This window comes from Oryctolagus cuniculus, chromosome X (assembly GCF_051225735.1).
Source record: "Oryctolagus cuniculus isolate XC-2025 breed Fujian yellow rabbit chromosome X, ASM5122573v1, whole genome shotgun sequence".
Taxonomy (NCBI): Eukaryota; Metazoa; Chordata; class Mammalia; order Lagomorpha; family Leporidae; genus Oryctolagus; species Oryctolagus cuniculus.
This window is the reverse complement of record NC_142888.1, coordinates 120,284,718-120,299,091: the sequence shown is the minus strand read 5'-3', so window position 1 is coordinate 120,299,091 and position 14,374 is coordinate 120,284,718.

The window sequence follows — 14,374 nt, the reverse complement described above, 5'->3', positions numbered from 1 at the left end:
GAATGGGGGAGGGGAGGGTGGAAGGCATCATTTTGCTCCTAAAATTGTTTATTTGAAATATGTGAAATTTGTTTCCTTTTTATAAATACAAAAATAAAGAAGTAGCATATCACTTATGCCACAGTTTATGCTAAAAGATTATCATCTTGCAAGCATGGATCACAGAGGTCAGAAAAACATCACCTTTAGCTGAAAGGAGCCGAAAACAATGTAGGCCATTTAACCTACCACAGTGACCTTAACAAAGTAAAGGAGTCAGCTTCTAAAAGATCAGAGAGCAAGATGGCAGTGAAGAAGTAGAAACTTCACTTATAGACATTTCCAAAAATTTGTCAGTGAAGAAGAAGCAAATGAAGCAGAGGGAGCTAAAAGAAAGAGTCAAAACACATATATTTTTAATATTTAGGTTGGAAATATATAAGCATTTGCATACACTAAGGAGAAAATTAGACAATGAAGGGTGTTGGCAATATATGATAGAAAATTACTTATAGAATAGGATTCTGGAAGAGATGACCTCTAGACTGCACAGGATGAAGGGGCACCTTCTTTGAGACCAAATAAAGTGTTAATATAGCTGCTACTGGCATGAATATACTTGTAGAAGGCTTTGGAGATATCACAGGAGAGTTTTACTAAATCACTAATTTACTTATATGATTACTATTTACTTATTTAATTACTAAATTACTTTCTCTAGGTGAAACAGGAACTATGCTGATGCTACAGATAGCTTGGATTTCTATGAATCTGTACTGACACAAATGTTTAGTGAAGTGTAGCCTTCACCAGAATTGATCAATAGCCTATGGTAACAGTGGAAATTGTAATATTTTAATAGAATCATGGCTGGGATGTTTCAGTATAATTGTAGATGGAGGACAAAAAGACAAAAGGAGTTTTGTGCCTTAAAAATCATTTAATGGGATAATTATGGAATATAGTTTTGAAGGGTAAATTAAGGGAATTTTATATATTGTAAAGATGAAAAGGATTTGAAGACAAAGCGAAGAGTGAACACACAGTGTACCTGGGACAGCCTTGATGTAATTCCTAACAGATTCACCATTGCATTCTCAAAAGTATCTTGCTTAGGCATTAAACTGCATGATCACTTACCAATGTATGACTTAATATGAGGGCTATATCTGGGTGTGGTAGCAATGAGAATATCCCTCTTAGAGTTCTTCCCATGAAAGAAAATGTAATTAAGGGCTTGACTGCTACTTTGCCATTAAATGCAGGTCAAGTTTGTGCCTAGGCCACACCTCCCATATGCTGCCCCCACCAACAACCAACGGATCTTAAGGGGACACATTTTTATGAGAAACAGGATTTCTTTATTGATCAATGTGGTATATGGCCTCTCCTGTGACTTTTCTTGACATTCCTTACAGTGTTCCACAGTGTATGCTGCTTCCCCTAACTTTTTCTTTCTTCTTCTGTCGGGGTCATATGTCTGAGGAAATTTAACAGATCTCCCAGCTTTGCCCAACTCCTTCCACCATTCCATTCACATAGACACATAAACGTTTACCCTAGTACATTCTTTTTGTATTGAATCCTATCTTAATGGGTGCTTCTGGGACATACCTACACTAAAACAAGTGGTATTCAGAGTGGTCTAAAATAATGACAGTAAGAGGGAAATGTCATCCTATCATTTCCACCTCACCCCATCACTATCCTTAATGTGAAGAGTGTACAATCTTGACAGGTAGAATAGATAACACTTGGCACAAAACAGCAGTTGAATTGCTGAACGTGTATTTCACCTGTGGTGACCTTGAAAAAAATCTTTTTGTGGTGAATGCTTTAACAGGTGCAAAGGATATACACAGAGAAGAATGCCTGCAAAGACAGTGGAGTTGTAGGGTTAATATTAAGTTGTATTGACACACTGCACATGGATAATGAGAGACTTAGAGCTGTTAACAAGCAGTTAAAAGCTAAGTGCAAGAACCAGACGGCCTCAGTGGTAGCATATAAACAGGCCCTCATCCCCTGTAGCAGAAGGCCAGACACAGTCAAACAGCAGGCTGAAGAACTAATTGTGAGAGTTGCAGAGCTCCAGAGACAACAAAATTGGTCTGTTACAAGAAGGTCAGGGCCCTAGTAGGGAAATCCTAGTATGCTGAAAACTTAAAATGATACATCTGGATGGCTATCCTGAGTATATTCACTCCACAGTCCTCCCAAACTCTATACACACAGACACACCAGACATGCGAAGGTGGCCCATTTGTCCCATATAACAGCCAGAATTTCTGCTGTGATTTAAGACATACAGAGGCTCTCTCCCACAAGGCAATTGGTGCCCATTTAAAATCTGCTCCCACTTACTTTCTTCACTGCATGGCTTATAATTAGTGTTAAATCCCATACAAGAAGGGACAAAGACGAGATTATCTGCCTAAAAAATTGCAAGAAATATCTGTCATATACAAAAAAAAAAAAAGAACTGGGAAGTATTTCAGGGATTGGGTTTTGAAAGTCTATGATAGGGTCACAATGTGAATCTGGCTAAGCAGGACTTCATCTGAATTGCGTACATTTTCTTGGTGCATGAGAATGAACATTTAGCTAGGACTCAAGGGAACAAAGCAAACTTTAATCAAAATGGCTTCACAAGCCCTGAAAAAAACGATGGTCAATGATCTGCAAAGAATCCATGCACAGATTTCTCTGGAAGATTGTAGAAGGTAAAATAAACAAACTTAGGGACGTCAACATCCTAGAATAAAATTAGTAAGGCTAAAATATCCACGGCAAAATTGTATTTCCTTAGGAGCCACAGTATATATCATTCACAAAGACCATCAGGACTGTACTGGTGACAGGCTCACAGTCATCACTAGGAAGTCCTTCTCTTCAAGGTGGAGTTAATATTAAGTCAGGAAGTCACAGAACTGGACTCATTAATAGTCACGGTACTGATGAAGCCATGGTATAATAGAAACAAGGTAGCATTGCTTAACCGCCAGAGTCTATAGGCCACATTTTCTACAGTGAGTATTAAGGTTACAGGGATAGCCGAAAAAGTTTGCCATGTAGGTAGCTGTAGAGATTAATGGACTATGATGTGACTAGGGGCATAATCAAGGGTGCTTAATATCCACAACAATGAAAAGGCAAGAAAGGAGGAGGATAAGGCTGAGGCATGTCACCCCAAGGAAAAGTCACAATTCCTTGTTAAGTTCCAACATCTTAGCTGATTTTCAGTTCTAAGACCTGTTACTGAAGAGATACCCGAGTGTCTAGAGGAAAGGACCCCACAACACCTTAGCAAATATACGCCATGACAATTCCTCTAGTCTTTGCCTAGGGGAGCCTATGGTCATTTACTAAAGTGACTGGGTATAACTACAATAATAACTTTCAACAAGTATTAGAGGCAGAGTTTGAACTGTATTGATTCCCAGAGAATCCAAGAATCATGGTAGTGCCTCTCTGGGTAAGATGCCTATGGGCACCAGATAATTAATACAGTCCTGGCTAACGTCTGCATCACAGTGGACTCACTGATCACTTACTCAGAGGTTAAGTGCACAATAAAACTGAATATACTTGGGAGTTAGAATAATCTCCACATGAGGTCCTTGGATTATGGTATAAGAAGTATACTGGGGAAAACCAAGTGGGAACCACAGAAAATGATCCCCATGTACTCTAGGTGAGATATTAATCTTAAAAATATATTGGTGGGTGGACTTAAGAGAAATAATTAATTCCTCAAATATATAAGGGTGGTGGTCAATATCACATCCACAACTAATTCACCAAGCTGGTCCCCATCCCGGAAGGGCAAGCATTTAATCCTCACAAGGTGAAATACATATCAAAGCATGAGTTTTCCTTTCTTGCCTATAAAGCTTCAGTCAGCACTGCTATCTGTAGGCTTACACAACTCCTACTCAATAGGTCGGCTTTCTCACATAGCACAGTATCTGACCAGACTACCTTCTCACAGCGAAGGTGATGCCAATGACCAAGCACAACGCATAGATCATATTACATATCACACCACCTAGTGGCAGGCATTTTCATAAAATGCTGGGAGAGTCTTCAGAAGTATACATTAAATGTCAGGTCAGAAGAAAGTCTTTGAAAGTGGGGACCCAACCTTCGAGGTATAGTGTATTTGATAAGTCAAAGATCTCTGTATGATGCTGTGCTCCAACAACAAGGATACATGAGTTTGTGATCCAAGTTGTTGAAGCAGGAGTTGCTCAGTGTACTTTCACCTCTAAAGACTGGGAGATTTATGCTTTCTATCTCTTCCAATCTGGACTCTTTCAGGATGATGGACTTCTCAAAGTGGATATACTCTGGGAGACAAGGCAAAGGTCACATTGAATGATAAGCCAGAGATAATTCCAGGGAACTTTGGATTTCCCGTGCACAGGAAATAGAAAGTGAGAAGACATGTTGCCATACTGTCAAGGATAATGGATCTTGGTATTCTGAAAGAGTTAGGACTTGTTTGTACACAATGGCAGCTGGGAAGAATTATGTGAGAATCCTGGGGAACCCACCTGGGCATCTCTTGGTCCTTCCTTGCCTCAATGTAACCATCAATGGTGAGAACACCAGTCTTGGACTGAGAAGGTCTCAAGCATGAAGGGTATGATAAAACAATATTCCAACACAAAGACAATCAGTAAGCCCTAGACAGAGGATATTTTGGTTTTCAGAACTTTAGACTAAGCCTACATTATAGCATCAGCTTTCCTCAATCTTCATTTTACAAAGAGCATGTCATGGACTTTAACATTTATGTGTGTGTGTGTGTGTATTCCTATATCTACACATATACTTAAATATTTTCCCTGAAGATCTCTAATAATGTGTTGTCTCCCTGAGTTAATAGAGACTGAATTTAGAATTGATATATTTGGGCATTTAATGCCTAGTTAGACAATTCTGATTTTGCTTGGGACTTTAAATTAAGAGGAAAACTAATTTGTGTACTCTAAAATATACATGATGCATCTATTTATATTACATTATTTTAATTCTCCTAATTCATTTATATTCTTTCATTTACAAAGTTTTTTGTAGACTTCTTCATCTAACTAAAGGGGTACATATTTGCCATATCAGTCATGACTGACACTTTTATAGTACTTTGCAAAATATTCATTTCAGTATCTAATTTGTTCATATGTTGGATACCAGAAGGTTTAGTTTTCCCATAGTAAAGAAAAGAAATCTAAAAGTTAAAACATACTGGCACTTCTGATTCCAAGTCCTGTGTTAATTTTTCTCTTCTGAACAGTCATTGAATTTTCCTTCTTAATCCAGTATGGAAAGGAAAAGAAAAAATCAGAGGAGAGCCACTGCTAATATTTTACAAATTTTAAGATTTTTAAATGATATTAGAAATCATATATTTAAAGCCCAAGTTTCTAGTTATGGCAGAAGAGCTTTATCAGACTAATTCTTCCAAAGTTAATCATGACAAGCACTAAGAAATGTGCCTTAAAATATTAGAAGTACGTATTATTAATTACCTTAAACTTTTAGAGATCATAACTCTAAATTGAGTCCCACAGGGCAAAAATTTAAGGTGTCAGAAGAACTATACTCTTTTATAGAGGTTCTAGGGGAAAATGGATTCCCTTGCCTTTTCCAACTTAGAAGGGCCACCTACACCACTTGGCTCCAGGTCCCATATTATATTCAAAAACAGTAATGTTTGTCCCAGTGCTCTCAAGAAGCCTCCACTCTAGTTCTGGCTTTTCTGCCTCCTCCTCCACTTACAAGGACCTTTGTGGTTAAGCCTGGCCCACCTAGTTAACACAGGTTAATTTTCCTATGTCAAAGAAACAGATTAACAACCTAAACTCATGGGACCAGCTCCATGGCACAGTAGGTTAATCTCCCTGTGGTGCTGGCATCCCATATGGGCGCCGGTTCTAGTCCCGGCTGCTCCTCTTCCAATCCAGCTCTCTGCTGTGGCCTGGAAAAGCAGTAGAACATGGCTCAAGTGCTTGGGCCCCTGCACCCGCATGGAAGACCTGGAAGAAGCTCCTGGCTTCAGATCCGTGTAGCTCCATGTGGGGCCCCATGTCAAGGTCGGTCTGATAGCTGTTGCTGTGTTTTTATCACAAGGTGGATGTTGTTAGTTTCGGTTAGGGCAATGCTTTCCTACGGTCAGGACTTTCCAGAGGAACAAGATGGCACTGAGGACTATGCAGTGAGCCTGTCTGCTGTGTGACACCTCATCTGATTGGCCCGAGGACGCGTGCACACTGCGTGAACAAACAGCGGATTGGAGTGTTCCATGCATGGACTTGAGCCCGCTTGCAATTGGCCGGATTTTGTATATAAGCTGTGTGCCCAGGAAGGAGGGGGCATTTTTTTCATCTCCTCTCTTCCTCCCTCCATTCTTTCTCTGTCGTTGTTATTTTCTTAATAAAAGTCTACAGAAGACCGATTAGCTGCGAGCAGCGTTGTTCCTTTGCTGGCAAGGGAGCGACAGCTCCAGGCATTGCGGCCATTTGGGGAGTGAACCAACAGAAGGAAGACCTTTCTCTCTGTTTCTCCCTCTCTGTCTGTAACTCTAACTCTCAAAAAATAAATAAAAAACAAAAACAAAAAAAAGGCTTAATTCCAGGTGTATCATTATTTCCCCTTTACCATACTCCAGGTTCTGATGATTTGAAAGTGAGCATAGTAAGGAGACTAGTCTGCCTACCAGATAAATCTCATGAAAGTGCATAAAAGCAGGAAGAAATAGGAGAAATTTCAACCACTTAAAGTAGAAAATTATAGGAAATAAAATTCATATTTATACTTTTTAGTTTAAACACATGCTCCAATTCAGAAATCACATACTAAGCAAAGTTTCAGTTATATTTGCTTAATCTGACAGAGCAAAGAGATTGGGGCTTCCACAATAGCTAAAAACTGAGTAGGGGAAAACCCAGGGGAGTAAGTTACAGATTTGGTATCACAAAATATCCATATAAACTCCACTGAAACCCTGGCTAATCCTAAAGTGTACAGGAGTGACGGAGATTGGAAAACAAACATTCCGCCTGAAAGAATTAATGCCATATTTCAGATACATTGCACTATACAGAGTTAGAGGAATAATTTGAAGTTTACTATCTCCTAGGAAAATATCAATATTCTTCAGAGAAAGATGACAAAATCAAGATTTTTACAATATAAAACATGTCACAAATGTCTTGTTTCCAATTAAAAATTACTAAACATGTGATAAAATAAACAAATATTAAGTACAATAGAAGAAATAGTAGAGAGAGACAATTCATACAAGCCAATATCAATATATTGAAATACCAGGCATTAGTGAAACTATTAAGAATACATACGTATAGTTTCAGTCCACAGTGAATAAAGCAAAAGGAAATATCAATGGGAAAATTGTAACTACAAGAAATGGATAAAAATGAACTGAAAAGAGTCATTTGAAGTTATAAAGTCACTGAATAGGGCTAACAGAAAACTGGACACAAGAAAATACAGTATAAATGCATTTCAGATAAATTAAAAACTTAAGAAATTAGCAGAAACTATACAATGAAGAGAAGGGAAAAATAAATAATCAAAAAGCATTAAAAAGTCACTGTGATGGCTCACATGCAGAAATCTACCAACAACAGATGCTGGCGAGGATGTGGGGAAAAAGGGACACTAACCCACTGTTGGTGGGAATGCAAACTGGTCAAGCCACTATGGAAGTCAGTCTGGAGATTCCTCAGAAACCTGAAGATAACCCTACCGTTCGACCCAGCCATCCCACTTCTTGGAATTTACCCAAAGGAATTTAAATTGGCAAACAAAAAAGCGGTCTGCACCCTAATGTTTATTGCAGCTCAATTCACAATAGCTAAGACCTGGAACCAACCTAAATGCCCATCAACGGTAGACTGGATAAAGAAATTATGGGATATGTACTCTTTAGAATACTATACCGCAGTAAGAAACAACGAAATCCAGTCATTTGCAACAAAATGGAGGAATCTGGAACACATCATGCTGAGTGAAATAAGCCAGTCCCAAAGGGACAAATACCATATGTTCTCCCTGATTGGTGACAACTGACTGAACACCAAGAGGGAAACCTGTTGGAGTGAGGTGGACACTATGGGAAACGGTGGCTTGATCAGCATAGCCCTGACTGTTAATGAACAACTTAATACATTATCCCTCTTAGTAGTTTTTTTGTCTGTTCTACTTAATATGACTGGTATAATTCTGTAATTAATACACAGTTATTCTTAAGTGTTGAAAATTAACTGAAATGTGATCCCTGTTAAACATAAGAGTGGGAATAAGAGAGGGAAGAGAGGTATAATTTGGGACATGCTCAAGCTGACTTGCCCCAAATGGTAGAGTTAGAAACATACCAGGGGATTCCAATTCAATCCCATCAAGGTGGCATGTACCAATGCCATCTCACTAGTCCAAGTGATCAATTCCTGTACACAATTATTCATAATGAAAGGACTAAGAGTCAAAGGGAGCACATAAACATGTCTAGTACCTGCTAACGCTAACCGATAGAATAAATAAAGGGGAGAGTGATCCAACATGGGAAGTGAGATACTCAGCAGACTCATAGAATGGCAGATGTCCTAAATAGCACTCTGGCCTCAGAATCAGCCCTAAAGGCATTCGGATCTGGCTGAAAAGCCCATGAGAGTATTTCAGGCATGGAAAGCCAAGACACTCTGGCAAAAGATCTCTGTGAGTGAGATCCCAGTGGAAAGAACAGGTCTTCAAAGAAGGAGTTACCTTTCTCTGAAGGGAGGAGAGAACCTCCACTTTGACTATGACCTTGTCTAAACAAGATAAGAATCGGAGAACTCAGAGGGCTTCCATAGCCTTGGAAACTCATGACTGGAGCATAGGGAGATTACTGATGCCATAGACAGGAGTGTCAATTGGTAAAGTCAACAACAGGAGTCACTGTGCACTTACTCCTCATGTAGGATCTCTGTCCTTAATGTGCTGTGCATTGAGATTTAATGCTATAACAAGTACTCAAACAATATATTTCACTTTGTGTTTCTATGGGGGTGCAAACTGTTGAAATCTTTACTTAATGCATACTAAACTGATCCTCTGTAAAAAAAAAAAAAAAAAAGAAAAGAAATTATCAACTCCCAACTTGACTCTCACTGGGATTAAACATGACAATAGGTCTGATCTGATTTCATCATCATTTTAAAAAATCAACTATTATTTTTCACTTTATGTTTCTGTGTGGGAGCAAACTGTTGAAATCCTTACTTAATGTATACTAAGCTGATCTTCTGTATATTAAGATAATCGAAAATGAATCTTGATGTGAATGGAAGGGGAGAGGGAGTGGGCAAGGGGAGGTTTGTGGGTGGGAGGGAAGGTATGGGGGGGTAGCCATTGTAATCCATAAATCGTACTTTGGAAATTTATATTTATTAAATAAAAGTTAAAAAAAAAGTCACTGTGATTTGTGGAAAACTGGAAAATTACAACTATATGTAACTGGAACGCTAGAAATGTTGTGCCCAGATCCTAGGATCCCCAAATACCACCAGAGACTTGAATACACCGAAATGCAAGAGCAAGGTTTATTTTGGAAGTACAAGCTGCAGCAGGGACCCTGTCTACTCAACTGCGCAGCGGAGGGCCCAGGAAGGCCCTGAGCCGTGCTTGGGAGCCTCTTTTAAAGCCGGGTTAAGTCATCGAAGGGTGCAGGGTAACAGTGGATTGGCTGGGGTCACCTCTGGTACTTCCTGATCTTACGTGGCTGTTCCTGATTGGGTCAGACCCACGGGATTTCCTTATATGGTGAATGCTAGCAAGCTGTTCCCTTGTAACTTTCAGTCTCCCTAGAGTGAGTCTGTTTTTATGGGAAGTCGGGCCTGCCTCTCCGAATGGAGGTACTTTTTCGAAACATAGTTATTCCAGCCCTTCAGAAACAAATGAGAGAATGAGACTCCCCCCAAAAAATTTTAATTGTCTCTGAAATATTCTCAAATTCATTTAAGATATTAACTTAAAAACTCAAGAAACTAATAAAACATGATGTAGGATAAATTGAGATAATTTAAAAGAGTGCATGAATTAACCTGATATCACATCTCTCTAAAACATGACAGAAAAGAAGGCAACAATGTAAAAACACTTTTAAAAATCTTAATGAAAGGAAGTACGAACCTAGGATTCTATATTCATTCAAGCTGTCGTTCAATTATCAAAGCTTTAGAAAATTATCTTAACACATGCAAGGACATCAAGATATTCTGCAACTATAAGCCTTTCTTGAGAGTGATAACTGAGAAAACATCAAAAGATGGAAAATTGACGTATGTGACTAAAACAAAAGTGACATAGAGGATGGAATGCAAATTTTAGGTGTATGACAAAGAAGACAAATACAATCAAATTTTAGTGAAGTGAGAGTGAGAAGGAAGATAAAAGTGGAAAATGCCATTGATGATTTATGTGATATTTAACTGGTGGGCTTAAATACACAACTGGTATATATTTTAATCTGATTATAAAACGGTGCATAAGGAAACAGGGGCTAAGGTCATTTTAAAATTTTTTTTAAAAAAATTTTTTTAATTTTTTTAAAAAGATTTATTTATTTGAAAGGTAGAATGACACTGAACGAGTGAACAAGTGAGAGAGGGAGAGAGAGAGATCATCCATCTAATGGTTCATTTCCTAAATGGCCACAACAGCCAGGTCTTGACCTGGCCAAATCCTGGAGCTTGGCATTCCTTCTGGGTCTCCCATATGGATGGCAGGGTTCCAAGTACTTTGACCCTCATCCACTAACTTCCTAGGTTCATTAGCAAGGCAAAGAACTGGATTGGAAGTAGAGATACTGAGACTTTTACAAGCACTCTGGTATAGGATGTAGTAGTCTCAAGAGCTGGATTGACACACTACGCCACAATGTTCAACTCAGGATTTAGTACCTTAAAAATATACTAGTATACATATTCTCCCTAGAACAAAATGTTGCACAACGTGCTAAATGCAGTAAGTAATATGTATTGTGCATTTCATAATGGCTGAGAGTAAATTTTATAAGTTTTCATCACAGAAAATTTCTGTGATGGTTAGTTCATTGGCTTGATTTAATTACTCTATTTTACTTTGATTATAGCATCACTTTGTAGCTCATGAATTATATACAACTGTAATATGTCAATTTACAATTAAAAACAAAAACTAAAAATATAAGCATCCTAAAGACCAAAACAACCCAATAGAAATACAAAGCAATGAATATGCATCTCTCATAGAAAAAAATTCATCAAATATGCTATGGTATAAACAATTATAAAATATTGTGACAGAGATGAGGTTATCATCTATATATATGAACATAAAATTATTCACCTATTAAAAGAAAAATAACTTCAATTGGTTCACAGTGTAGTGACATATAAGAGATACATCCAGCCCAAAGTAATTCAGAAAGGCTAAAAATAAAGTTATAAGCAGAAATATACAAAGAAAATAGGAAAATGAATTAAAAATCAGGGATAATGATTCTGATATCATACAAAGAATATCTGAAGCCAAAAGGCATTAAAGATAATGTATAAAAAACATTTCTCAATAATGGTATAACATTTATAGATATATTTTCATCCAATAACACAGCAATTTAATGAAGAAATAAAATTACAATATGCAAAGTGACTTAGAGGGACACATGCTGATAGCAGGAATGTCTGACACACCGTTCTAACTACAAAGCAGGTTAAATGGATGGAAAGCAGGTTAAATGGATGGAGGAAACAAACATGTGAAAACTTGAACACACAGTTGGTGATATAGATCAAATTGAACACCGATCATTATATCCTAATACTAGAGAATACACCTCTTTCTCAAAGGCCATAAAATACTGACACACACACAAAGATCATATGCTAGATAATGTGGAAAATATCAATGAGATACTTAAAAGGGGATCACACTACAAAAAACGTAATTTGATCCAAATAAAATAAAAGGAAACTAGGAATTAGTAGCCAGGCCAGCACTGTGGCAAAGCACATAAACCTACCACCTGCGAGCCCAGCATCCCATTTGGGTGCCAGTTCAGATCCCAGCTGTTTCACTTCTGATCCAGTTCCCTGGATGGTTTTGTGAGAAGTTTACAGATTGATTTTAAAAGAAACTTTAATACACTGAATTCCCACCAGCCATGAATGGGGTTCCCTATTGCTTCATATCTACGCCAGTTTTGGTGGTGGTGTTGTCTCTGATTTGGGTCATTTTAATTGATATGTAGTGTTATCTCACTTTAACTTGTAACTTTCTAATGACATATAATCTTGAGCATCTTTCCATACACTAATATCATTTATTATACCTGCATATATTATTTTATAAGGTGTCTATTAACATCCGTTTCTCAATTTTTAAATTGGTTATTTTTTCTTACTGAGATTTAAGCATTCTTTGTATATCTTGGAAAATAGTCCTTCATCAGATATGTATTTTCCAACAATTTTCTCCAAGTCCACTTCTTATCTTTTCATGCACTTGACAGTAACAGGAGGTTTTCATTTCAGATCTGCTTATTAACTAATTCTTGGGTTATGTGTTTGGTATTCCATCTAAAATGTCACTGTCAAAATGGCATGTAGATTTTCTCCAATGTTATCTTCTAGGAGTTTAATAGCTCTGAATTTTAAATTCATATTTTTATCATTAAAGGTTAATAATTTTTATGATATGTCTGCATCTGTTGAGACGATTACATGGTATTTGTCTTTCAAATGGATCAGCATGTGCAACTCAACATACTACATTAATATAATGAGAGACAAATACTATATAACCTGGAATTGTTTTTTATAGTGTTCTTATGAGGTTTCACCTCACTCCAGTTAGAATGGCTATTATCCAAAAATCAAAAAATAGTAAATGCTGGTGAGAATGTGGAGAAAAAGGAGCCCTAATACATTGTTGGTAGGAATGTAAACTATACAACCACCATGGAAGACAGTATGGAGATTGCTTAGAACTCTGAAAATAGATGTCACATGACTCAGCCATTCCACTGTTGGGAATTTGCCCAAAGGAAACAAAATCAGCATGCAAACGAGCTGTTTCTGTCCCCATGTTTATTTCACAGTAGCGAAGACATGGAATCAAACCAAATGTCTATCAACTGATGATTCGATAAACAAAATGGGACATATGTACAAAATGGAATACTATTCAGCTATAAAAAGAATGGAATCTTGTCTTTCACAACAAAATGGATGCAACTGGAGACCATTATGCTTAGTGAAATAAGCTAGTCCCCAAAAGGCAAATATCATGTTGTAAAACACAAATATCATGTTTCCTCTGATATGTGGTAGTTAACACAGAATACAAAAAAAGTTATAAGAATGAAACTGACATATTATTACTTGGTTATTGTTTATAGCCTTTGTCTGTATTCCTGTGCAATAGTGGTCTGTTTTCACTTGTTAAACATGATGACTTGTGGTGTATTCATTCGCTCCTGTAATTATCAAGTAAACTGAAAGTATGTCATTGCAGAAATGAAAGGAAGACAAAGGAATAAAGAAAGGAGACAGGATTTAGAGAGAGGAGGGAAGTATGATTTTCTTAGAATGACATATATGAAACACATGAAATCTGTTCTCTTTATATTAATTTTTTATTGAGAGATTTCTTCAAGGCTCAGGCACTGTTGTGTAGCAGGTTAACACACTACTCTGGACACCGACATCAGCTATCAGAGTACTAATTTAGTGCTAGTTGTTCCACGTGCAAGCCAGCTTCCTGCTAATGAATCCTCAGAGGTAGCAGATAAAACATTGCTTTTAATTCTATTTTCCACAAAAGAAATTTCTGGAGGCACCTTGTATACGCACTAATGCTATGGCACACAGTTTTATAAAATAAACATTATTAGATTTAAGAGAGGACTAGGCTACAATGCCATACTAGTGGGATACTTAAACACCCCACTTTTGTCAATGGAAAGAGTCCAGGTAAAATAATCGCCAAAGAAACACCATAGTATTCTATAGTATAAATTGACTTAACAGACATTTACAGAACATTTCATCGAAAAATAGTATAACACACTTTCTTTTCATTGGCACATGGACTATTCTATTGAATAAATCAAGCATCAGGCTGCAAAAGATGTCTAAATAAGTTTAGAAAATGAGATCACATCAGGTATTTTTTCTAACCAAAATGAAACAGAATTAGAAACTGACAACAAAAGAAACTTTAAGAATTAAACAAACACATGGAGACAGAACATGTCCCTGAATGAGCAATGAGTCATTGAAGAAAACAAAAGGAAATTTAAAGCTTTCTTGAAGCAAATGAAAACAGAAACATATTGTATAAAACC